Source organism: Onychostoma macrolepis, chromosome 23 (assembly GCF_012432095.1).
Source record: "Onychostoma macrolepis isolate SWU-2019 chromosome 23, ASM1243209v1, whole genome shotgun sequence".
NCBI classification, from domain to species: domain Eukaryota; kingdom Metazoa; phylum Chordata; class Actinopteri; order Cypriniformes; family Cyprinidae; genus Onychostoma; species Onychostoma macrolepis.
Window position 1 is genome coordinate 24,406,834 of NC_081177.1, and position 24,757 is coordinate 24,431,590.

Consider the following 24,757-nt stretch of genomic DNA (forward strand, 5'->3'; position numbering starts at 1 on the left):
TTTTTGTGATATTGACATCAAAAATGTTGATATCATAAAGACCTTATTTAAAACAAAAATAACTTGAACTATATTGTGATATATATCGTTACAGTGATATGAGGTTTTGGTCATATCGCCCACCCCTATTCGCCACCATCGCTTTTCCAGTGGCGTATAACTCAAATTGCCAGAGGAATATCTTATCTGTCCGTTTACATGGCAAATGCAAATGCACATATCCAATTCATTTGAGATTTCCACATGTGAATGAGGCCTGAAAACGATCTGAGAATATCGGAATCCATGCGTTTGTTTCCTGCTTACACGTTCATGGGTCATATTGATTTTATACATTTGCGCCATTTTTTGCCCTCATATCTTGAATTTTATGGACATATAACTGGATTCTTATATACTACATTACGCAGTCAGTCAGTCGTCCTGCATCATGTCCATCAGCAAATGCATGCAGTGACAGGTGTGGCCCAGCCAGGTGCGTGAATTAATGTGTTAAATCAACAGCTCTAGTGTAATTGTGCTAGATGCAAATGCACATATCCAATTCATTTGAGATTTCCACATGTGAATGAGGCCTGAAAACGATCTGAGAATATCGGAATCCATGCATTTGTTTCCTGCTTACACGTTCATGGGTCATATGGGAGGAAAAATCGGAATTGGGTCACTTGGAACATGTAATGTAAATGCGGTCTAAGTGACTTGAATGTGACATAGGTGTTGGTGCCAGACAGGCTGGTCTGAGTATTTCAGAAACTGCTGATCTACTGGGATTTTTCACACACAACCATCTCTAGGGTTTACAGAGAATGGTCCGAAAAAGAGAAAATATCCAGTGAGCGACAATTCTGTGGGTGAAAATGCGTTGTTGATTCCAGAGGTCAGAGGAGAACTGGTAGAAAGGCAACAGTAATGCAAATAACCGAGGTATGCAGAAGAGAATCTCTAAACACACAACGTTGAAGCAGATGGTCTACAGCAGCAGAAGACAGCGGGTGCCACTCCGGTCAACTAAGAACAGGAAACTGAGGCTACACACAGGCTCACCAAAATTAAATAGAAGGTTAGATGAATAGAATACAAGATCAGATGAGTCTTGATTTCTGCTCCGACATTCAGATGATAAGGTCAAACAAAATGAAAGCAAGGATCCATCCAGCCTTGCATCAGTGGTTCAGGCTAGTGGTGGTGCTAGGATTCACCCACCCATTTTGCTATTTCCATGAATTACCGGTTGCATGAAAGGCCCTGTATCAGTTTCTCTAAAAGCAGCAGTTGAACTGTAAATACCTATTATCACAGAGAAGAGCTGCAGTTTAATTGCCACCAAGAAGCATCAGTTATTCGGGCCTTCATACGCCTGTATCTTCAAACTCTATATTAGTCAAACCCTCAGCAGCACTGCGTTGGAAAGGAAAATAAGATATTGCTACTTCGCCTCAATGACTTTCTTACTGTGACAAGCCACAAACAGTCCAAAATAGACAAAGTGATGGGATAGAGAACCTTTTATGTGCACGACATCTCTGGCTCTTGACCTTGTAATAAATATCTGTCTCTCAAGTCAGTCTGGTATCTCTGAAGGAAAGGTTATCCAATCTAGGACAGACATTACAGAAACACAATTGTGGGTCAGATCAGAGGCTAATATGGAGTGACTGTTTGTCTCTATTTGTCTATTTTCATGTTATATAATATTTCAATTCAGATCGAGGAAGAATGAGCCACACAGCTCGTGAATGACCGGCAGACGGACACTGAGCCCATCCATATCCATCCTTTTCTTTGTTTTTTAATAATCCTATAAATGTCAGGGGAGGTCTGGGGCACTTCAGATGCCCTATTAATAATCATTAGGAGTCCAGCGGCAGCAGATGGGACCCCGCTCTGGTGTGTATGCCATGGAAATTTCCATTCAGAAGAAAGTCAGTCAGAAACATGCCTAAACACAAGGTATGACACCGAGACTCAACCTACACATATTCAACACTAGAATATACACCACGTTTATTAGCAAGAAAAGACAATTGTAAAGGTGAAAAATTACAGGATGTGTTTGTTTTTCCCCCAAGTAAAACTTGAATCTAATTTTAAAATGTAATCGTAATTTAATACACACTTATATATACACAGTATATAAGCAATAAGGTACCAGAGGCCATGCTGTCTCATGAATAAAACATGGTTGAAGGGCGTTGTTAGACACGACACAATGTGGAGTTTTATAAAACCTTTTAATAAATATATATAGGCTAATATGTATATATTACGACGGCGTTTTAGTGCCACGTTAAAAAATGTAAAATATTTAAAATTGCGAGATTAAAGTCATAATATTTCGAGAATAAAGTCGAAATTACGAGAATAAAGTCGAAATATTACGAGAATAAAGTCGAAATACTACGAGGATAAAGTCGAAATATTTTGAGAATAAAGTCGAAATTATGAGAATAAAGTCGAAATATTACGAGAATAAATATTATAGTTATAATATTTTGAGATAGGAGCACCGGGAGATACAGTATTTCAAATCTGTTTTCAAAATCTGTCAGTTTTATAGCGAAATACAAACAATATGTAGGCTATATTGCAATAATGTGTTTGTCGAGCGGCATGTGAGTCAATCATCTTTCAGATTACAATAATGAACGACGAGACATTATTTTCATTATAAATTAGGCTAAACTGTTGTTTTTTTCATGCCTTATGATGTTCCTTCACTTTATATCTTGCTATAAACTTGAAATAAAGAGCAAAAACACATTTATAATTTGTATTTCGGTATAAAACTGGCAGAATTTGAAAGCTGAGCTGTGTGTAAAAGCAACAAAGCACAAAATTGTTGTGATTACTGGTTGGCTGGCGCGCTATAAATAATGAATGGAAGACGTTAAATATTATGTCCTCATTTACAGTATACCATGAATAAAACAGTTTGTGAATAGTCACTTAAAGTTTACAGCAGAGAAGACAACAATATAACATATGTTAACAAATTTGAGTCCACTTCAACCTTTAGAACATTTTATTGCTGTTTAATTAAACAGGCTATGTGAGGAATGAAGGTTTGGGGTGTTTTTGTGGAGTAGGTGGTGGAATTTTCACAATAATTTAATGAATTGATTCACATAAACACAGCGATCTGTCACGCCACATTAAAGATCTTGAAAATTACATTATTGTAAGACACATAATTTGTGTTTCGCTATAGAACTGATTTTGAAAGCTGAGACTTTGTTTTATATTAAAAGCACTAAAAGCACAAAGCTTAAGCTATTGCTATTGTGTGGCTGGCGCACTACATATAATGAATGCAATGGAAGACATGAAATATTATTTCCAAGCATACTGTCCCCTCGAGTATGACACATGGTATGATTTCTGCTAATAATCCCACATATATTTGTAGTGTATTAAAAAAGGGTTAAATAAGAGAGCAAAAGCGCCCCCCAAAGGAATATCAATTGAGTGTGTGAGCTGATGTTAAGATGAACAGTAGTTCCTGTTCAGTCTGTTAATAAATATCATATTCTTGATATTAAGCTGTTTCCGCGAGTCCTTAAAATTGACATCCCATTAAGATGATGCAGCCGACGCAACAACATTCAAATCAATTCCGGTGGCCTGGCAACTTCTCCCGGTGCTTCTCAATGCGGGCCATTTGCATGCGCGATATAGGCTACATACTCTCAAAATATTATAACTTTAATTTCTACGATTTAAATTCTCGAAACATTTCGACTTTATTCTCGAAACATTCCGACTTTATTCTCGTAGTATTTCGACTTTATTCTCGTAGTATTTTGACTTTAATCTCGTAATTTCGACTTTATTTTTGAAATATTACAACTTTAATCGTGTAATCTTATATTTTTTAAATTTTTTAACGTGGCACTAAAACGCCGTCGTAATATGTGTATATGTTTGTGTGTGTGTGTGTGTGTGTGTGTGTGTGTATATATATATATATATATATATATATATATATGCACACACACATAATGTATGGTTATAGCTAGTATGTATGTTTTATTTTTATTTTATACATAATGGTAGCTATGCTATATTTTTGTTTTATTTATAGCGGTAGCTAACATTATGTTTTTTTTATTTTATTTTACATACAATGGTAGCTAATATGCATGTTTTATTTTTGTGTTATTTGTATTATGGTAGTTAATATATATTTTTGTTTTTGTTTTGGTAGGTAATATGTATGTTTTTTGTTGTTGTTTTAATTGTCCATGATGACAGGTAATATGTGTTTTGTTTTTGTTTTATTTTATGTATGGGTAGCTAATGTTGCGTTTTTTATGTATGACAAAAGCCAATATGTACGTTTTATTGTTGTTTTTGGTAGCTAATGTAATATTTTTGCTTTACTTTGATGGTAGCTAATATGTGCATTTTATTTTTATGTATGATGGTAGCTAATGTGTGTGTTTTAATTTTGTTTTATTTTATGATGGCAGCTAATATGTTTGACTTGCTGTATCATGCTAGCTAATATGTATGTCTTATTTTTGTTTTATTTTATCAACCTATACTGATAAGTCTTACAAATTGTCTCAGAAGTCATCTATTTTTATTATTATTTTTTTTTTTTTTAAAGACAGAACTTTTTCAAGTCAGTTGCATAAAAACGTAGACTGGTCTAATCTGAGTAAAGTAAGATTGATTACCCCTTGAATAACTGTTAGATGGTCAGACACAGTCTTAACATAGTGACTAAGTTTATTCAACCAGCCTCAGGAATATAGACCTGGCTTATTAGCAAGCAAAGATGCTCGTAAAGGTGAAATGCACAGGATGTTTCACATGGTGTTTTTCTCGGCCTGAACTGACCATCACACCTGATGTCGACCTCCTTATCACGAGTCAACACATGGACTGATTGGACTGTTGACATGGAGCTTGTCAGGCAAACAACATTCAAGGCTGACCTGCCTGCTAAACCTAACAGCAGACCCTTATTTACTCTCTGAGACCACACGAGAAAGTGCATCTGCAATCTGCTCCATTCTGTCTTCCCTGCACTGGTTACAAAAGGAGAGACGGACAGCTTTTTAGCTCAGGCTGAATCTGTGTAAAGTCTGCCACCTACTGCTTGGCATAAGAAGTGAGACAGAGTTTCATTTTCCAATTAATCCAAACAAGACACTCTTATTTTATGTCAATATGTTCCCTAAAATACAATATGAGTGTGACCACCAAACAGTGAGTCTTCAGCACTTATCTGCAAGCGCTGTGAGTCCACAAACCCTGTTATCAAATGTAATTTGCATTTCAAGTGGGTCCCTCTGGATGGCATAAAAACAACACAGAATTAATATCATGGCCTTGTTGCTAATGAAAGTATGTTAGTTAGGCAGCTATTTGTGGTTAATATAATGAAATATTCAAAAAGTAGATTTTATTGTGATGTAGTCTTACAAAAATTGACCATGGCAACAATAATTTCCACCAAAAAACCATAGGCTATGCTGCAGTTATTGTTACAGTAAAACAGTAATCAGATTTCATTTAATGTCGAATTTAATTTATGTATTATGGTGACTAATATTTATGTTTTGTTTTGTTTTATTTTATATATTATGGTAGCTAATATGTATGGTTTGTGTAGGCTGGTAGCTAATATATAAGTTCTATTTTTATTTTTATTATATTTTAAGCATTATGGTAGATACAAGTGTTTTTTTTTTTTTTTTTTAATGTATGTATGGTAGCTCTATTAGCTATAAGCTCTATTTTTGTTGTATTTTATGTATGATTTTAGCCATTAAGTATGTTTTATTTTATGTATGACAGTAGCTTACATCCATGTTTTATTATTATAGCTAATATGCTTTATTTCATTTTTGTTTTATTTAATGTATTATGATAGCTAATACAGTATATATGCTTTTTGAATGATGGTAGCTAGTATATATGTTTTTTTAATTTTTTTAATTTTTATTTTATGTATTATGGTAGCTAATGTGTATGTTTTGCTTTTGTTTTGTTTTTGTTTTATTTTATGTATTATGGTAGCTACTAAGCATGTTTTATTTTTTATTTTATTTCATGTATGATGGTAGTGGTAATGGGATTAAATTTCCCATTAAATTGGTCTTATTTCACTCAAATAAGAAATGTTGGTAACACTTTACAATAAGGTTCATTAGTTAACATTAGTTAGCTGTATTAGTTAACATGAACTATGCATGAACAATGCTTCTACAGCATTTATTGATCTTAGTTAATGTTAATTTCAACATTTACTAATACATTATTAAAATCTAAAATTGAATTTGTTAACATTAGTTAATGCACTATGAACTAATATGAAAAAACAATGAACAACTGTATTTTCATTAACTAACATTAAGAAAGATTAATAAATAGGGTAACAAATACATTATTCATTGTTAGTTCATGCTAGTTAATACATTAACTAATGTTAACAAATGACACCTTGATGTAAAGCGTTATCGAAATGTTCATTTAAAAATGATTTAAAATAATTTAAAAACAAATTAGCTGTTCATTAGTCAGCTGCCACATTAAAAGCTTTTATCTTTTATTGTGACTAAAAAATGTTCTAAATGCTCCTCCCATTCCTTAAAACCACATACTCTTTGACCAGTTAGATAAAGTATGAGTAACACAGCAGACAATGAGCGGGTTAATCACAAACCAGTGTATTTTCGCTTGTTGAGTATCAGTGTGACTCATGAAGGCAAACACAATGGACACCCGGTCAGAGGTCCTTCTCCCTTTAACTCAATTCAATTCAGTTCAGCATATCTGAAGAGACTCAGAATGAGCTCTGCTAACCTCCACTGCTCACCATTGTCATTACATACTCAGTGTCTGTGGGTAGGTGTGTGTAATGATAAAAGATTAAAAAGGGTTGAGTCTTTCCTGCATGTCCTCATCAGCTGGTCTGAAGCTCTTCTGCCACATCAGAGCAGCATCTGACCCTGTCATTCACCAGTTAACCTCACTCCATATTTGATGTCGCCACAATGTCAAATGCTTAATACAAACAGCATGTGTGACAGAGCATATTAATTTAAAATGGATGGATACAAATATTTATACTTCAAACAATCAATGGCTCATAACAAACAGATGTTACTGTACAGCATCTCACTGTCAGGATATTAGTCTGTAATTGGAAATGTCTGTACTCAATCTGTCGCTTTTCCCTTCTGTGAAGTATTTGAGCATTTAATTTAATCATCACAATAAAATACTTGAATAATATAATAGGTTCATTTTGTTAATAAATAAAGTTTTATTTTATAATATATATTTTGTATAACACCACGGGCTGATTAATCAGTTATTGCCATATTTTCCCATTTTAGTTATTAGTATAAATCACTGTTGGTCTTTATATTATATTATATTATATTATATTATATTATATTATATTATATTATATTATATTATATTATATTATATTATATTATATTATATTATATTATATTATATTATATTATATTCCATTAAAAGTACATTTTAAAGACTAGACTTGAGTTGGTTATATTTCTATTAATTGTTTTTCCCTCCCTTTCTTGAATAGTATTTATTTATTCCATTTAACTAAAATACGTTTTATTGACAAGTTGTCCCATCTTAGTTATTCGAATAAACCACTACTGGTCTACCTCTATCCCCATAACAACACAACACAAGACAACACAAGACAACACAACACAAGATAACATAACATAACATATCTTGGATTCAAAGACTGTGTCCAATCAAAATCTACAGTGTTTTGGCACAAATTCATCTGTCACTTGGTAGAAATTAGACAATCAAAGTAGATCAACGCCAAGCTGTTTGAACAGGTAGCTTGATATGCCCACATCTTCTCAAAATCTGAACAAAAATACTTAAGGCAAAAGAAAATATGACCCACAGATCACATTAACACATGTTTAGATGTGGATAAATATGGTTTGTGACGACCATACTATGAATTATTTGGTTGCTGTGACCATGAAACCATCCAAATTCAAAAAGACATTTATAAACCAAACCCTCAAACTATAAAGACAAGCCTGTTGAGATATTCAAAAGAAATCATCAGAATCTGAACACATCAAACAACCAAATGAAGCCTCAAATAAGTGTGTACTAAGCTACAAAGTCACTCATCACACCGCAAAGCGCAAAAGCCACATAAAAGTGCAGAATCAGTCAGATTCTGATGTAATTTTTGATAGGTAACTTAAGTAGTTTAGTAGTCTTGAAGCAAAAAAGCACTTGAGAAGCACTGACCTAGCTATGGATATTATGCTACATTCAAGTAAGAGTACAGATGCTGCAAAACACATCCGCTGCTATCACAGACCCATCAGGCATCACTGCATTGAAAAACCACACTATCGCCTGATGTGAATTTTTCAAACATTCACTCTGTCCTAAAAGAGTCCCCTTCCTTCAGAAACTGTCATCATCTTCCCACACCACAGTAACAATCACTCTCACACATTCACCAACTAAAATTACTGTACATAATATGTCAGTGTAACATCTCTTACCTTACAGCTTCACTGTACAGTGTGTTTCTTCGTAATGCCGTTGATAAGTGCGGGCTATGGATCCGCGTGCGATCCTAAGAAACAATAGGATGTGTTTTTTCCTGGATTACACTTGCATCCTTTGGCGTGCTTTCCCAATGAAACACAAAGTCCACTTGGAGGAAACAGGAAGTTTTCTCGCAGGGCAGTGAAGCCCTCGGCCAATCAGCGGTTCCCAATTCTGGTAACGCGAGGAAGTCTTACTCATTCACAAAAGTTATTGAAAGCTGACCTAACTCTTCTGAAATGACACGCAATGACAATGTCAAAAGAGTGTTCAAAAACCCAGTAGCATCCAGTTAAACCAAACTTAACTGAAGCAGGACTAAAGCATGGCTCTCTGGGAGTAAACACACTCTCTGCAGTCCTCAAACTCACTGTCCTGTCACACATACCGGGTCACTAACAAATGCCACACTGACTCATCCATAGCCCTGACTCAGAATGACACACTCATTACACCTTCAAACACAGCCGACTGATGAAAAACTACATCCACTCCTGGCTCAAAGTGCTTCCTGTTTGTAATCCAAGCATCTCTGCTGCTTCTCTGCTACAGAGACTCAGCCTGAGGGTTGTATCTTGCCATCTCTCTCTCTCTCTCTCGATCACGTCACACCCCTCCTGCCGCAGTCCGCCTGCAGTCCGGATCCTCCCCCTCTCCCTTATTTCTCCCTCTTTTGCTTTCTCTCTCCTCTCTCTAACTGCCAGTAAATGGACCTGTTGGCTGGGTTCCTGCTCGGCGTGAAATATTAGCTCTCTCCTACAGCAGTAGCTACCTGAGCCATTAAGAGGATGAAGCTAACGGACATGAAGAACAAATTCGGGATGCGGGTGAAAGACTCTGATAAAGACTCCTGATGCTGCAAATACGAATGTGTGTGTGGGGGGGCTATAAAGGCAGTGGCAGAATGATAAGGTTGTAAATAATCCAGGCTTAGTCTGTCTGTGGGTTTCGAGGTTAAATACTACTGTTTGGCATTGACATCGCTGTTATGTTATAAATATAGCTGTTCACACTCTCTATGAGTTGCTGACGTTAAATACCTTTGGGAAACTGACATGCTATAGACCTTAGTCAGGGTGGTGCCATATTTAATTTTTGAGGGGAATGAAAACGAGGCTGTTAGGGGCAAAAGCACATGTGTTCAATGGATTGTACTGTTGTTTAACAAGAAGCCAGTCTTTCACCTGAAAGAATATCCTTACAAATGACTTCTAGCAGACGAAAACTCCCTAAAACAGTATTGAAAGCTGTGAGTTGTGAAATGTGATCTAGGACCTTTATACAGTCCCTCAGCCTCAATTTTGTCTGCATAGAACTGATAAAATGTAAACTTGTACCTTGAATTCATACATGTAAAACTTAATTAAAAAAGGCCTATCAAGAGCGATAACTATAATGATAACTGTATCTGCTTCCATACCAGTTAAGGGGGCGTTGACACAGAATGAGTTTCTCCATTCCGCTGAGTAACTTTGCCATTGTTTTTCTATGTAAACGCACTAGATGGACATCTCTGACTGTTGAGATTGCATCCTGTGCAGTGGCTTGCATGGACAGTGACATGGAAATCTAAAAATGCAGTGCTTAAGGTAAAAGCAGTTCAACTTTTAAAAAAACACAACTCAAGACCGTGCTCTTTTTCCCAATTCCAGTATTCATATCTAGCATTTTTCAAATCAAAAACTGCAAATGGCTCCTTGAATATTTGTAATTTTAATTCATTTTTCATACCACAACATCATTTGAAGCTCGCTCTACACAGTAGGGCTAAAGATTTTTCTGGTTGACTAGTGACTACTATTAAGCATTAGTCAACTAATTGCACGTTTATTAATAAACCATTTAATTCATAATACACAGCCAAAAGCATTCAAGCGCACACGTGAAGCCTGCCACAGCACACCGGCAGAAGTAATGATTATGAATGTGTCAGGGAAAAACAGTAAGAGGCTGCATTAACATTTGTGACCCTGGACCACAAAACCAGTCATAAGTGTGAATAAATAAGCTTTCCAATGATGTATGGTTTGTTCAGCCTGGTCTCATGTTTATACATGGGTATTAATACGTAACATTTACAAACACAAAACGTACATTTTTGTACGTTTTTATTGATGCTAAAACGTACAATTTAGATGTATTTCAATGTTTAAAACGTACAAATCGATACGTATTTTTAGCTAAAAAAACGTACAAATATTTACGTATCTTTTATATCATTAAGATATTCGAATCAATGCATTTTTATCATTTTATCTATAAGCAATTTAGACTTTTAGACCCCTTAACCTACCCCCAAACCTAAACCTACCCATTTTACAGCAAATATGCATTTTTATAATTTTATTAATAAGCAATTTAGATTTTAGACCCCTTAACCTACCCCCAAACCTAAACCTACCCATTTTATAGCGAATATAAAAGGATATAAAACGCAATTGACCGTTTACATGCAGGAAAATAACCATTTTAGTAACAATATAGCATTAAAAATGTTTTTATAGTCGCTAATCCCACTCCTGCATCTAAACCTAAACATCTATATTTCTGTACAGTATAAGAAAAACATGACAGACAGGTAAATACAATTACAATTATTTATTTATTGCAAAAATGTCAAAAGCACTACCAAAAGTAATCCAAATGACGATGCGTTGCAGTCGCAGCCGCAGTCGCAGTCACAGCCGCAGTCGCAGCCCTCTCTGGCGGAATACAGTAGTTTTGTGTGAGGTGCAGAGCAGAATTTATGTTGTTAATCGCTGAAAATATGATCCAGATTTTCCTGATCCTCTCGTTCTCTCTGAACTCGTGAAGGCGCGCGCGTGCTAGCATCATTCAAATACACACCTCACCAGAAACACAGCATGTCGCAATCTGTGACGAATGCAGGCGAGAGCCAATGAGCGTTCAATTATCCTGCCGTAAAACCTGTCGTTTGAAGCGCCAACATTTGAATTTGTAACGAACGCGTCAGTCAGCGTGGGCTTTGCTGTTTACGGTCGCTGACTCGCTGCTCTGGATGGAGATGAAGATCGTCGAATAAAGGCCTTTTGTGGCCCATGGCAAACAAAGTACATGACAAGTAAAGGTTAAACGATTTAAAATGTTATTTATTTTAAGGTTTAAAGTGAAGTCTTGTTTAACATTATGTAGGCCTATTATTGGAAACGAGCTGGCAGCAGAAATCACACAACAAAAGGAAATGTTATCATTTCGTATTAAGTAAACGAGTAAACTATTTAATGATGCAATTGAAAACAAGGTAATTGATATGACAACTAAAAACAACTAATAATAAAATTAATGCCACGATTTCGGTATTCATAAGGATTCATTTTTAGATGTCATCAATACGTCTGTTTTGTACGTTTAAATGCTGAAAATACGTAAGTATTTGTACGTTTAGATGCTGAAAATACGTAAGTATTGTACGTTTTAGTGCCTGTAAAAACGTAAGTAAATGTACGTTTTATAGAACCACATTTTACGTAAAATACATACGAATTATCATGAGATCACATTGGGTTTGTTAGGATAGGACAATATTTGGCCGAGATACAGCTATTTGAAAATCTGGAATCTGAGGGTACAAAAAAATCTAAATACTGAGAAAATTGCCTTTAAAGTTGTCCAAATGAAGTTCTTAGCAATGCATATTACTAATCAAAAATTAAGTTTTAATATATTTACGGTAAGAAATTTACAAAATATCTTCATGGAACATGATCTTTACTTAATATCCTAATGATTTTTGGCATAAAAGAAAAATGGATAATTTTGACCCATACAATGTATTTTTGGCTGTTGCTACAAATATACCCCAGCGACTTAAGACTGGTTTTGTGGTCCAGGGTTACATTTTAATAATTTATTGGTAAACTAGGGCTTTCTTTGGTTCTGGCTTAAGAGATCAAGTCGCAAGGCAAGTATACCCGGAGACTGAGACGGCAGAAAGCACATCCTGTTTGCTTTCATTATTTTAACAAAAGCATAATGTTTTGTTATTATTGTGAGTGCATACAAATAAACATAGAGTCTTTAGAGATTTGAAAGATGTATTACTCTTATCTGTAAGACCCAAAATGATGGAGTATTTTAAGAGACTCCATCTGTCCTTCCACACTCCACACAGATACTTGAATAGCGCACATTTTTCTAGGTTAACATTAGATTAAGCGGCCATGTAAAGTTGCTGCTACTAGATGATTAGCCATATTTGAGGTCGATGAATGATAGGCGAGTGTTTGGATGTCCAGCCTTATGTGCTGTATTATCACACAGACCAGCCGTTAACGATCTGTCCACCATGGACTGTGCGACATTGATTGTTTTTTCTGAGACTAATAAAATTTTGGTTGACCAAGCTTCTTCTCATCGACTAACGGTTAGTCAACTATTAGGGATCAGCCCTACTACACAATATGATTTTTAAAAATCAATTAAGATAATGCAATGACATATTTGTACATGAATGTGATCTAAGAGGTCACAGACAAGTCAGACTGTATGACATGATGTGTTTCATGTCAGAATGTAGGATACATTGTAGAAAAACAATTCATCTAACCACCATACAGGCAAAAGTTCAACTTTAGCAGCTTGGAAAAAAAACAAAAACCACCTGATAAACGTGACTAAACAAAAGCTCTCAAGCGAATAAGAAGTGAATGACAAACAATGTTTTTCGTAGGCTTGAGGTATAATTTAATAAATTCATTTTGTTTAAATTCACCTAGCCTACATCTTATAGCCTGACATTTGCACATGGCCATGAACAGTTTATAGTGTAATTGGTAGCATAGCACAGAGAACATATTAAGCTCTCAAAATCCTCCTACAAGCTTCAAGATTTCATATTCAATATCTTCATCTTGTGAGTACACTGAGCAACATATTGCCTCATTAGCTTTGACACTGGTCTAACAAATAGGGAAGAATTAGCCTCCAGGGTGCGGAGCATACAACCAACAGCCTCTTAATCTTGACATACTTAAAATATCCACTTCAATCACTGTAATTCTGCATCAGAATCAAGTAAAAGGTGCTAAAATAAGAGCAGTCTTTTTAAAGTGGGGAATAACAGTAATTTAGGCCCGTTTGATAGGGACTGGATGTAAAACCCAGTCAATGCTAACTAGCTGTTAGCGACAGAGGGGATGTTTTAATGAGGACCGCAGGAGGGCTTTGTAGAGACACAGCTGTGCTTGTAAATGGGCATCTTCTTCGTTTCATTTAGATGTGTGCTGAATAGGGTGCAGGAAACACTAATTAAAGCAGTGGGTGATGAAGGTTTACAGAGAAATGGGCCGTCATTTCTAGCTGTGAGACTTGGATACTTTATCAACATGCTAACTTTCAGGTTAAAGGTTTGAAAAATATAAAATCAAACAGTGCTTAATAACAATGTGGGAGTTGGTTTGCTTAGATTACAGGGGTTAGCACAGCCCACTGTAAAAAATTTAAAATTCGCTATTGTTAAGGAAACATTTTCTACCAAATTTGATATTTAAAAGGAACAGTAAATCCAAAAATAAATTCTACTATCAATCTCAATTGTATTCATATACATTTATATATGGTGCATCAACACACACCAGCAATGTCAATGAAGACTGTTCACTGAACCAATAACATATGATGCAATTTCTTTAGTAAATTATGGTTTAAATTTCTGGATATACACTTTTATGACATTTTTATGGTATTTTTGTCCATACCAGGTTCATTGGAAAAATGAAAAACATTGTTGCACAATCATATTAAGTTGTTTCTTACATGTTTTGCAACACTGTCAAAGTGAAACATCCAGTGAGTGGCGCTAAAAGTCCAAAGCAGATGAATGTGAATCTGGCAACGTTTGTTGTACGTATTGCAGCGCTAAAAGGTTAAGTCTTTATTGTGTTTCAAAATAACATACAAATTATACTAAACCCTACTCTAAACCTAACCAAAATTGTTAACAAAAGCAAACCTGATATATAATAAATGCATTTGCTGAAGCCATTGTGCCATTTTAACTTGTTTACAAATCTTTGAGCTCTTTTATCATGACTTGTGTTTTACGGGATTCATACAAGAGCGCTTCATATTACAAGTGAAATGCTGTACCAGGTGCGCTACCAAACAAGTTTACTACTCAGAAAAGCCACAAATATGGAGCTGGTTATGTGATGCAAACATCAAAATGTATGTTTACAAATCATGCACTTTGATAAATGTGTGCAAAGGTTGCGCAAGGAATTGTGTGAAAATAAGTATTTATCAACTCATAATCTGTGAAAAGGATTAAAGGTTGTGTTTTACTGCCACTGCTGTTCATTTCAGCTTCAAACTGCAGTGAATTATATTAACTGAGATGTTTTTGGAGTATGCAAAAATGTAGGTACAGGCACATTTTTCCCAATGAGCCTGTACGGAAATAACTTATTTTGGGTTTAATATACAGTAAGCAAGAAAAACATAGGGGTTTCAAAATACATAAGGTTATTAAAACATTTTGGGTGAACTATTCCTTTAAAGAAACCCCAAAATAGTCCACAAAATGCTGTGATTAACTATATTCATCAAGATTACTCAAGTATTCCATGCAGCCATGTCATAAAAACCATATGGGTAGGTGACGCATGGCAACATGATGCTGTCTGTGGTTATCAATCATTTATAGTCTAAACAATATTGTGTTCACCTGAAAAAAAGTACTATTAACCACTGAAGAATGTTTTAATAATGTATCGTTAATGTATTAATATTTTAAAAAATAATAATAATTAAATTAAATGTAAAAAATAAATAAATAAACAAGAGAATAGATAAAAACACAATGAAGTGACAATTGGCCAAGATTAATTTTAGATAAAAAAATGTTGTTCCACAAAAGTTGTTTGCACAATAACTTTACGAGATTCATACAAGAGTGTTTCATATTACAAATGCAATGCTGTACCAGGTGCGCTACCAAACAAGTTTACTACTCAGAAAAGCCACAGCCACAATAAATATATGACGGGATATTCTGAACTTGTGAAGCGTCAGAAGAACATCAAACTAAAATGGCATCTGCCCCCCAAAAATATAATTTGTTCAATGAACATAAATACATCTTTCTAACAATTAATTTAGGGTTGTAAACAAGACTAAAACAAGTCGCTTGATCTTTCGTTTAGGTGCGTTAATCCTAAACTAAAAAATTGATGTTGAAAATGTTGTTAAAGATCAAAAAATGTTGAACTCATAAACACATCAATTATATTTAGTCGTGCACAAACACCTTCTTCATTGTTGGAGAGAATGATTCACTTGCCAATGTTGAGGTCAGACAGACATGAGGAATATTATTACGCAGCAAAACATATCAATCTATAAATAAGTGATATACAGACAGATTCCTTTGTTTTGAACAGATTGTGAAGGTCACTGACTGAATCCTTAGGGATTTAACAATAGATGCTGTGCTCACTCTTGGATCATTTTACGGGCAATATCACCCGAGACCAATTTATCCCAGAAAGTGCTTAGGTGACTCAGCAGCTGAGTAACTGATCCTGATAAAATGGATCAAATTGACCGAATGGCTGTTTGAGGATGACCAAACTGTTTGGTCATCAGAATATAAAATGCATCAACAGACAATACAATGCTTTAGACAACAGGGGAGCTGCCACCGCATGCTTTACATCTGAATGAACAAACATATACAAATACACACTTGTGGTCTGCACAGGGCACAGAAAAGCCAGTAAACAACATCTATCTCGCTGGCAGCTGTCTGACTGTAATTTACAGTGTCAATAACATGTCTTGTGCAAAAAACAGGACAGCTAACATACATTAGATATATAGAGAAATGTAACATGATATGCTCAAACTGCATTTAAATAGAGCAGAAATGATAAAATAACACAATAAAGACCTTTGTTTTGGTCTCTCTGTTTCCCCCTACAGGACAATAGCGGAATTGTACACCCTGAGATGATAAAAACTGAAATTATTTAAAAATGATATCAGATAAAGAAAATAAATAAAGAAATGTCTTCTCAAATTAATAAAATAAATATATGACGGGATATTCTGAACTTGTGAAGTGTCAGAAGAACATCAAACTAAAATGGCATCTGCCCCCCAAAAATATAAGTTGTTCAATGAACATAAATACATCTTTCTAAACAATTAATTTAGGGTTGTAAACAAGACTAAAACAGGTCAATTTAAACAAACAATGTTTTGTTAAAATTTTACTTCTGTTCTTGTGTCAGATAGCAGTAGTGGAAGTTGACATGTTAAATATAATTTAATTTGGATAGGATGAGCAAGAAAGCAGCTTGGACATTAACACTTTCCCTTTCCTCAAAAGCACATAAAATAACATTTAATTTTAACTAATTTGTTACTCAAATAATGATTTATGTAGCAAACAAAAGTATTAAATTAACCTTAATTTTACAAATGTGAGTGGACTGAACATATTGACATTAAAATATTTGTTGTGTTTAGCTCATTGCAATGAAGTAAACTTAAACAAGAAGCAAAACTCTATTTTGTGTGTTAAAAAAAGTTTTGGCCTCCTGTTATTAGCAACAATATGATTTTTAACAGCAGAAGAAAAAAATAAGTTCTTGTGTCTATTTTATGTAATATGTTAATATGTTATGCTTGGCGAATCTTGTCAAGCATGAAAAACTACAAATGGCTCTCTAATCTTTGGTGGTAAACATTTTGCACATCACAAGTTTTCAGATAAGACATAGCCAAACATGCTTCATTTTCAATTTCAAAAGAGGCGATCCATTAAAGAGACACAAAGCTGATCAAAAGCAATGGCAGTGACTAATTCATCTCATCTCACCACATGGCATGAAGCTCTTACAAATCTGGCACCTCCTGGCATGGTGTGGCATCAGTGTTGAATCCATAATGAATACGTCACAGCGTCCAGCATGAGAACACAAGATGATTGATGAAAATCAGCACTCACACTAATCAGAAGCTTGGCCCACCCTGACCCCACACATAACAGCCAATCACAAAATTGTTGTGATATTCAATTGAGGTTCATATATTTTTTTTCGTTTTCTTACCGCCCACACCCACATACCTGCTAATACTGTATTTTCAGGGAGCCGCTATCAATTTGCGCGGAATTGAAATCGTTTTGAATGAGCGCTCGCGCCTTTCACTTTCACTTTCGATTTGGCGATCACGTGTACAGTGCTCTGTGTAAAGGGAGAACATCTTACAAGATCAGATATTTGTCAATGAGCTAAGAATCTGTTGATGCATGGTCTTGTCAGTCTCAGTGGTGTAGTGCAGGGTATATTCAGGTATACGGCTTATCAGTCGGCTTTGCGTAGCCTATACCTAATTCTAAATATCCTCTGATGCGCATTCAGTGGTGTCTCGCATTAGCCAAAATAATGACAGTCCACCACATGATTTGCTAATCAAATCGTCTGTGAATAAATGCAGACATTCCCTAAAAACACCCAGTAAAGACAGTGATGCGGTCAGGATGCGCCGGCTTTCCTTTAAATATGATTGATGATTGCGCCCGCGCATTCTTTATCCCGAGACAAGATGCTGACAGAGATGCTGCATCTTCAGCAACAACAACTTCGAATGAAGACGTCAGCCAAAGTGAACACTCTTTAATAACAGAACCAGTGCTCGAAATGTGACGGACACTCCGTTACGCATTACCGGCACTTTTATATTTTAATCTTTATCGCTCAGAGTCAGAGCGTAAGTGTCAGGGTAATTAGAAATGATACTATAAAAATCAGACTATCCAGGAGGGGGCACCGTGAATTACATCTCATCTCGACAAATCATGTGAAGGCAAGTCGGTCTGGGGCGTGAGAGTCACGGGAAGCGCGCAAAGTGGCAAAATAATAATTAATTATTGATTTCTAATTTGAATCAGTACATTATAATATGAAAAGAAAAATCAAAAGAACAGGTTTTTGCGATCAGATATTTTTAAACCGGTAAACTCCTGCAAACTTTTCAGTCCAAGGATCCAGTAAACGAACGCGTTCAAACAGTAAGTTTAAAACAGCTCTAATACAGAGAAAACCCGAGATCAGAGATTGCGGAGAGTCGTTTCAGCTTTTATTTGGCTTAAAAGCACGAGTATTTTATAATGGATTTTTTTCACTACATATAAAAATTGTAAATGACGGGTAGCATTTGCCCGTCACTGCTATGGGAGAAACAGTCAGTCAAACATAGGAATAAGCACAATTCTGGATAAATGTATCACTTTTTTTTTCTTTTTTCCAAACAGAGATCATATTCTCCTATGATTCTCAATAGACAACTAAACAAATAGCTTGTAATTTACTAGAGGATCTGACAAAATGTTAATTGCTGCGGTCTATTTAATTTTTTTAATTTGAATTATGTATTGCAAAATTTGCACCTCTGTTGTGGCTAATATTAATTTAATAATTATCCTTACTCCGTGAAGTAGCAGAAGTTAAGTGAAAATGTGCAAATGGCCTATTTTGGGGTGAATTAAATGCAAGTCTTAAATGTCACTGTTTATAATATAAGGCATTCATCCTTTCACTTTAAAAAAAAAAAATCATCTCGTATCTGGAGCCGGGCCTGCTTAAGAACATTTCTCCTTGTGGGACAAGCATCCTCTCACATTGCAATTAACTGAAACTCATCCATGATACAATATTGTGTAATACGGCACTGCTGGATCCGTTTCTTCATGAATGTATTTTCATACACACTGTGAAAAGTTATAACGTGCAGTCATATTTCTAGGTGAGCTGACTCTTAAACCCACCGTATTATGTCCCACAAGTTGTCATTTTCCATTTGTAAGTATTTTTCTAGATGTTTTCCATGTTTGATGTCTCAATGACATGCAAGCTAACAACCAAATAAAGGATTTCAAGGGGGGGGAAAAGGTATTCACTTCCTTCCTGTCACACGAGGCTGTCAACTTCCTACTCCTATTTTCAGGAAGCATGGCAAAGGCAAACCCTCCCAAGGAAAGGTCATTTTCATGTTACTAATAAGTATTTTTTGTTGACTTATATACATCTACATACTCATGAAGGTCTCTAGAATCATCCAAACAAAATAATTCTTACAAGAGATCTATAGTTTTTTTTATACTTAGTCAAAAGCGGCAACTATAGTTGCAAATGGTGGGCAAATGACTTGTAAGTACATATAACATATATCATGGGGAAATGGGTGTATACTGTTGCTAGCATCATGCTACTCATGTTACCTTCTTGTTAAAAACAGCTTTTTAACATCATGCAAGCAACATGCTAATCATGCTAACATGTTAATCGTGTTAGTATGTTGCGAGCATCATGCATCAAAGAAAGATTTTCTTCAGAAAATGTACAGTGCCCGCCGCTAATATTGGCACCATTGGTATTTGAACAAAGGCAGCTGTGATTCTGTGAAAATAAATTTGCAGAAATTTTATTTAATTTTTCTTCAATACATGTTGGCCACAATTATTGGCACCCCTAGAATTTCTTATGACTAAAATATCTCTGAAGTATATTCCCATTCATATTTACATTTTTTAGCACACCCAACTCAGAGCTGTTATCTTGCACTCTCAGAAATAAAGGTACAAAAGCTGTCGCTGGGGCGGTACCTTTTCAAAAGGAACACTTTTGTACCTATTAGGTTCAAATATGTACACTTTAAGTACTAATATATACCTTTAAGGTACCAAAATGGACACTTTAGGTACAAACATGTACCTTTTGAAAAGGTACCGCCCCAGTGACAGCTTTTGTACCTTTATTTCTGAGAGTGTGGGAAAGGGACAATGCAATAATTGGGTGCCAATAATTGTGGCCAACATGAACTAGAGAAAGCATTTATTTCACAATGAGATCCCCCCCCCCCACACACACTTTCAGTTGTTTTACTTCAGTGAGAGGGTAGAATTTTTTGAATGAAAGATCAAAAGAATAAACAATGCAGATTTATTTTCACAGCTGCCTTTGCTTATATTTACCAAGGGTGCCAATATTATTGGAGGGCACTGTACATATTTATTTTCATTTAAATTTTTGATACACAATGCCCTGTTGGGGCAACTTAATGGCTGCAATTTGTTCTGCACTATGTTCCACCACTTTAAGACAAATGGATTTGTTGTTTGTTGTGTATTCATATTCAAGAGATTATACGCTAGATGCAGCTTTTTTGGGTTTGCATCGAATGTTCTTCGACTTTTATACATTATAAATTTGTTCATGAATAAAGATTGATCTGTTGAAAGCAGTTATTTTGAGTTAGAAGCCAAATGTTCTCCTCCTATTCAAATTTGACATTGAAGGGGTGCATACAACATATTTGCCCACCGGCAACTATAGTTGCCGCACATTCAAATATGATTTTCAAGAAAAAAAAAACATGGAGAAAATAAATGCAGAACATGTTCACATAGGACACTATTGACACGACTATATGCATGAAACTATTTAGAAAAAATTGGGCACAAATGGGTTAATGCTATCTAACAATGATTGCAAGTTTGACATTGCATTTTACAGTATGACAAAATATTGAGTAACTTACACAGGGCCGTCCAAGGCTGATGCAGGGCCCGGTGCGAGGTAGGGAGCGGAGCCCCCCTCGGTACGTTCACGATCACGTTCCCGGGGGGGTCCCCCTCAGTCCGTTCGCCACAGGGCCCGGTGCGACCGCACCAGTTGCACCGCCCAAAGGACGGCCCTGAACTTACATTTTAGAAACAATATTGCCAATTATTGTATGTGTATGTTTCTTCCAAAAACGAAAACTGTTCCAAACAAAGCCTAACCGTGCTGTGTTCGTACCTGAATGAATCTGTTTTTGAACGAATCAGTTGGGTCAATGAAACAAAAGACTCACTCAAAAAGACAACTGTCACTTGTTTCGTTCAATCAGAGTTTTTGAAGGAATCAGTTGGGTCAATAATTCAAAAGACTCACTCATGAAGACAATTGTCACTTGCAAAATCAGAGTTTTTGAAACAATCTGTTTGGTTAATGATTCAAATGACTCACTCATAGCTGTGGCTTGGTAAGTTCTAAAATGAATAATTTTTTGAATGAATCTGTTGAGTGAATGACTCAAATGACTCACGAAGACAGTCACTTGTCTCCACCTACTGGCATAACAATGTAACTTGCAGAAAGAATCACTGAACCTTTGTCAGAAATGTGTAAAAACAGATATGAAAACAGTGAAACAGTTCAGCTGTTGGACTATTATATGAGCACTCTTGACCAATCAAACTGGAGAACCAGAAGTATTGTATAATGTGATGTTATATAGATAATTCACCCAAAAATTAATATTCTGTCATAATTTACATCATTGACCCTCGTTTCACTAAAACCTGTAAGACTTTTATCTGCAGAACATCTGAAGAATGTTGGTAAACAAACAGTTTGGTTACCATTGACTTCCACAGTATGGTCAAAAAACAAAAAAGATTTCTCAAAATATATTTTATATAATAGAAAAAAAAGTCATGCTTATGTCAATTTTTGGTCATTATAGGGTGAACTATCGCTTAAAGGCTTCATGTCCAGTAAATCATGCTAATACTTATTATAAGTATCATCTTCTATAGAAAAAACCTACAAATCAAATGGTCCACACAAAGCACATATTTAACCATTACAATCATCAATGGATAAAAGCGTTCAGTGAAGGAAATACAGTAGCTGACTGATTTCAGATTAAGCTAAAAAGGCAGTAAGGAAATATAGGATGGTATAAAAAGACTGTAACAGTTCAGAGGGTATTGATGTATTGATATATCGATACAGTTCAAGCATGCTACCAAACCACAAATTCATCTGACGGTCTATGCAGATTTTAGAGTTGTAAATAATAAGGAACTACTCACATCATGAAGGCTGTCTGTTCACAGCAGAGCTGTGTGTGTTTCCACTCTCCTCTGAAGTGTGTGTGAGTGTGTGTGGAAGCAGCAGCTCTTCAAATGAAGGACGCGCTCACAATAACACATATGCACATACTGAAATATCTGTTATGTAGCGCCAGAAGGCTCTTAGGCACAAAGACGAGGCCTATAGAGTGGCTTCTCCACAGATTACACACATTCCCATATGACAGTGCGCAGAGCAATGGGTGGGACGCTCTGTCTGTGTGTGTGTGTGTGTGTGTGTGTGTGTGCGTTGGGGGTAAAGTCGGCCGAAGCCAAACTACTTGTGGCCCCCAGGCACGCTTTATGCCAGCACTTTTAGGGGAAGCCCGGCAGACGCCGCCACAATGGTGAGCCTGTGCCAGTGTCACCCCGGGCCTTTGTAAGGGGCCCCCGCTTCATTTTACAGCCCGCTAATGATGCAGCGAACACGGCCATCTGTGTGCAGGGGGCCTTTTCTGAGCACACACAAATGAGCAGATAACACGAGAGAGACAGACAGATTAAGGTGGCAGTACAAAGCAAAGTTGGTATGAGATGATTATACGGTTCTATGTCGAGCCCTTTTAATTGTTTTGGCAGCATTATGCAAATGACATGCAAATAAGGCAAGGATTGACTGAAGGAAATGAAATGGGATTTCTGTCATAAGGGGATTTCACACAAACACTGACTCATATTTGAAAGTGTAATTCAAATAAATTGAATGATTCAGACATTTTTTCACACAGCCTTCCTTAAGACGCAAATCTCAGACCATATGCCACATTTACGCACAATAATCATCAACAGAGATTAAAAATGTAAATTCTGTCATCGTTTACAAGTGAAAGAAGATATTTTGAAGACTGCTGTTGGTAACAAACCAATTTCTATACTATGGAAGTCAATTGAGACCGGAAACTGTTTTGTTACCAACATTCTTCAAAATATCTTCTTTTGTGCTCAACAGAAAAAAAAAAAAAAAAAAAAGGTGAATAATGATGACAAAATTTACATTTTTGGGTGAACTTTCCCTTTAAGAATCATTTTAATTCTCAGGATTAATATACTTGGGCTCTGTTCATATGCAATTGTGGACAATCACACCAGGTTCAGGGGAAAGCAGGCCATTTAGTAGTACATTTAAATACACTACAGCTGAAATTATAAACAAGTACTATATGTGTGCTTTAGCATGTTAGTCAACACATCAAAAAAGCGTAGTTCTTTAAAGCATGACAAAATATTATTAAAACATGACTTAACGATGACTTAAAATGTAATTTAAAGTAAGACTTTTAAATTGACATTATTACAAAGTGTAGGCCTACTTTGCGTTAACAAACAGTCATGAAAGTGAACTCTTTAAGTACATTTAGGTGGCCTTTATTCCATTAATATCATATTTTTTGCAAGTACAGTTAAAAAAATATATACTTTTGATGTATACTACAAGTGCTAGATCAATAGGCCTACAGCTAAGCACACTTCTTTTTCACACAGGTGTATTAGAACACGTCCAGAATTACATACTTGTATTTATTTATTTTTAAATAATTACATGTAGCCTACTTTATGAGCGCAAAAAGAGTATGTTGTCTACAGTATGAATGTGAGTAGTATGAATGCAATCTGGATTTACTATATTCACCATCTTGTCATTGTCACGTGACTTAACCCTCTCCCGTGGCAGATCCAGGAAAACAGTAAAAACAGTGTAACAAGATCCAGAATGCTACTGTGAAGATACTGAGCATTTGCTGGGCCAGAGACAATATGAAATTTACCTCAGCTTACACATGCATGATTTGGCAGCTGGTCAAATCACTAATTGTTACAAGCTTGATATAACTTCTAAGTGATTAATCTTATACAGAGGCATAACGATAAACTGCTTCTGTGTCCGTTTCTCAAAATTATTCATTTGATGCCACAAGATGGCGCCAGTGAGCCTTATAATCACAACATCTTTCCACCAACGGTAGTTTAGTTGTGAAGTATAACTGATATGTATTATTTGCAATTTAATGTGAGTTTTATCCAAAATCTAGGTCACAGTCATCAGATTTTGCAAACAAATGACCTCTCTAAAGCTACATAAATCTATTTTCCTATAGATCTGTTACAATGAGGAGAGAGAAATGATGATGATGAAATCAGGAACCAGACAGCATTCACTTCACGGCCAGATGTGGGAGCCAGCCGTCATTTCTGACCTACAGTAGATATGACATGAAAACATATGGGCCAAATTTTCACCATTTGTTTTGC

At 35.7% G+C, this 24,757-nt stretch overlaps 1 protein-coding gene across 1 annotated transcript in view; it reads right to left on the reverse strand.

The window, feature by feature from the left end:
• nav1a (neuron navigator 1a) overlaps positions 1-17,537 on the reverse strand; it is a 161,180-nt gene extending 143,643 nt beyond the window's left edge. Inside the window, 1 exon segment of the mRNA XM_058762850.1 lies at positions 17,426-17,537. The gene's annotated coding sequence lies outside the window, so the exon portion shown is untranslated.
• Between the last annotated feature and the right edge of the window lie 7,220 nt (positions 17,538-24,757).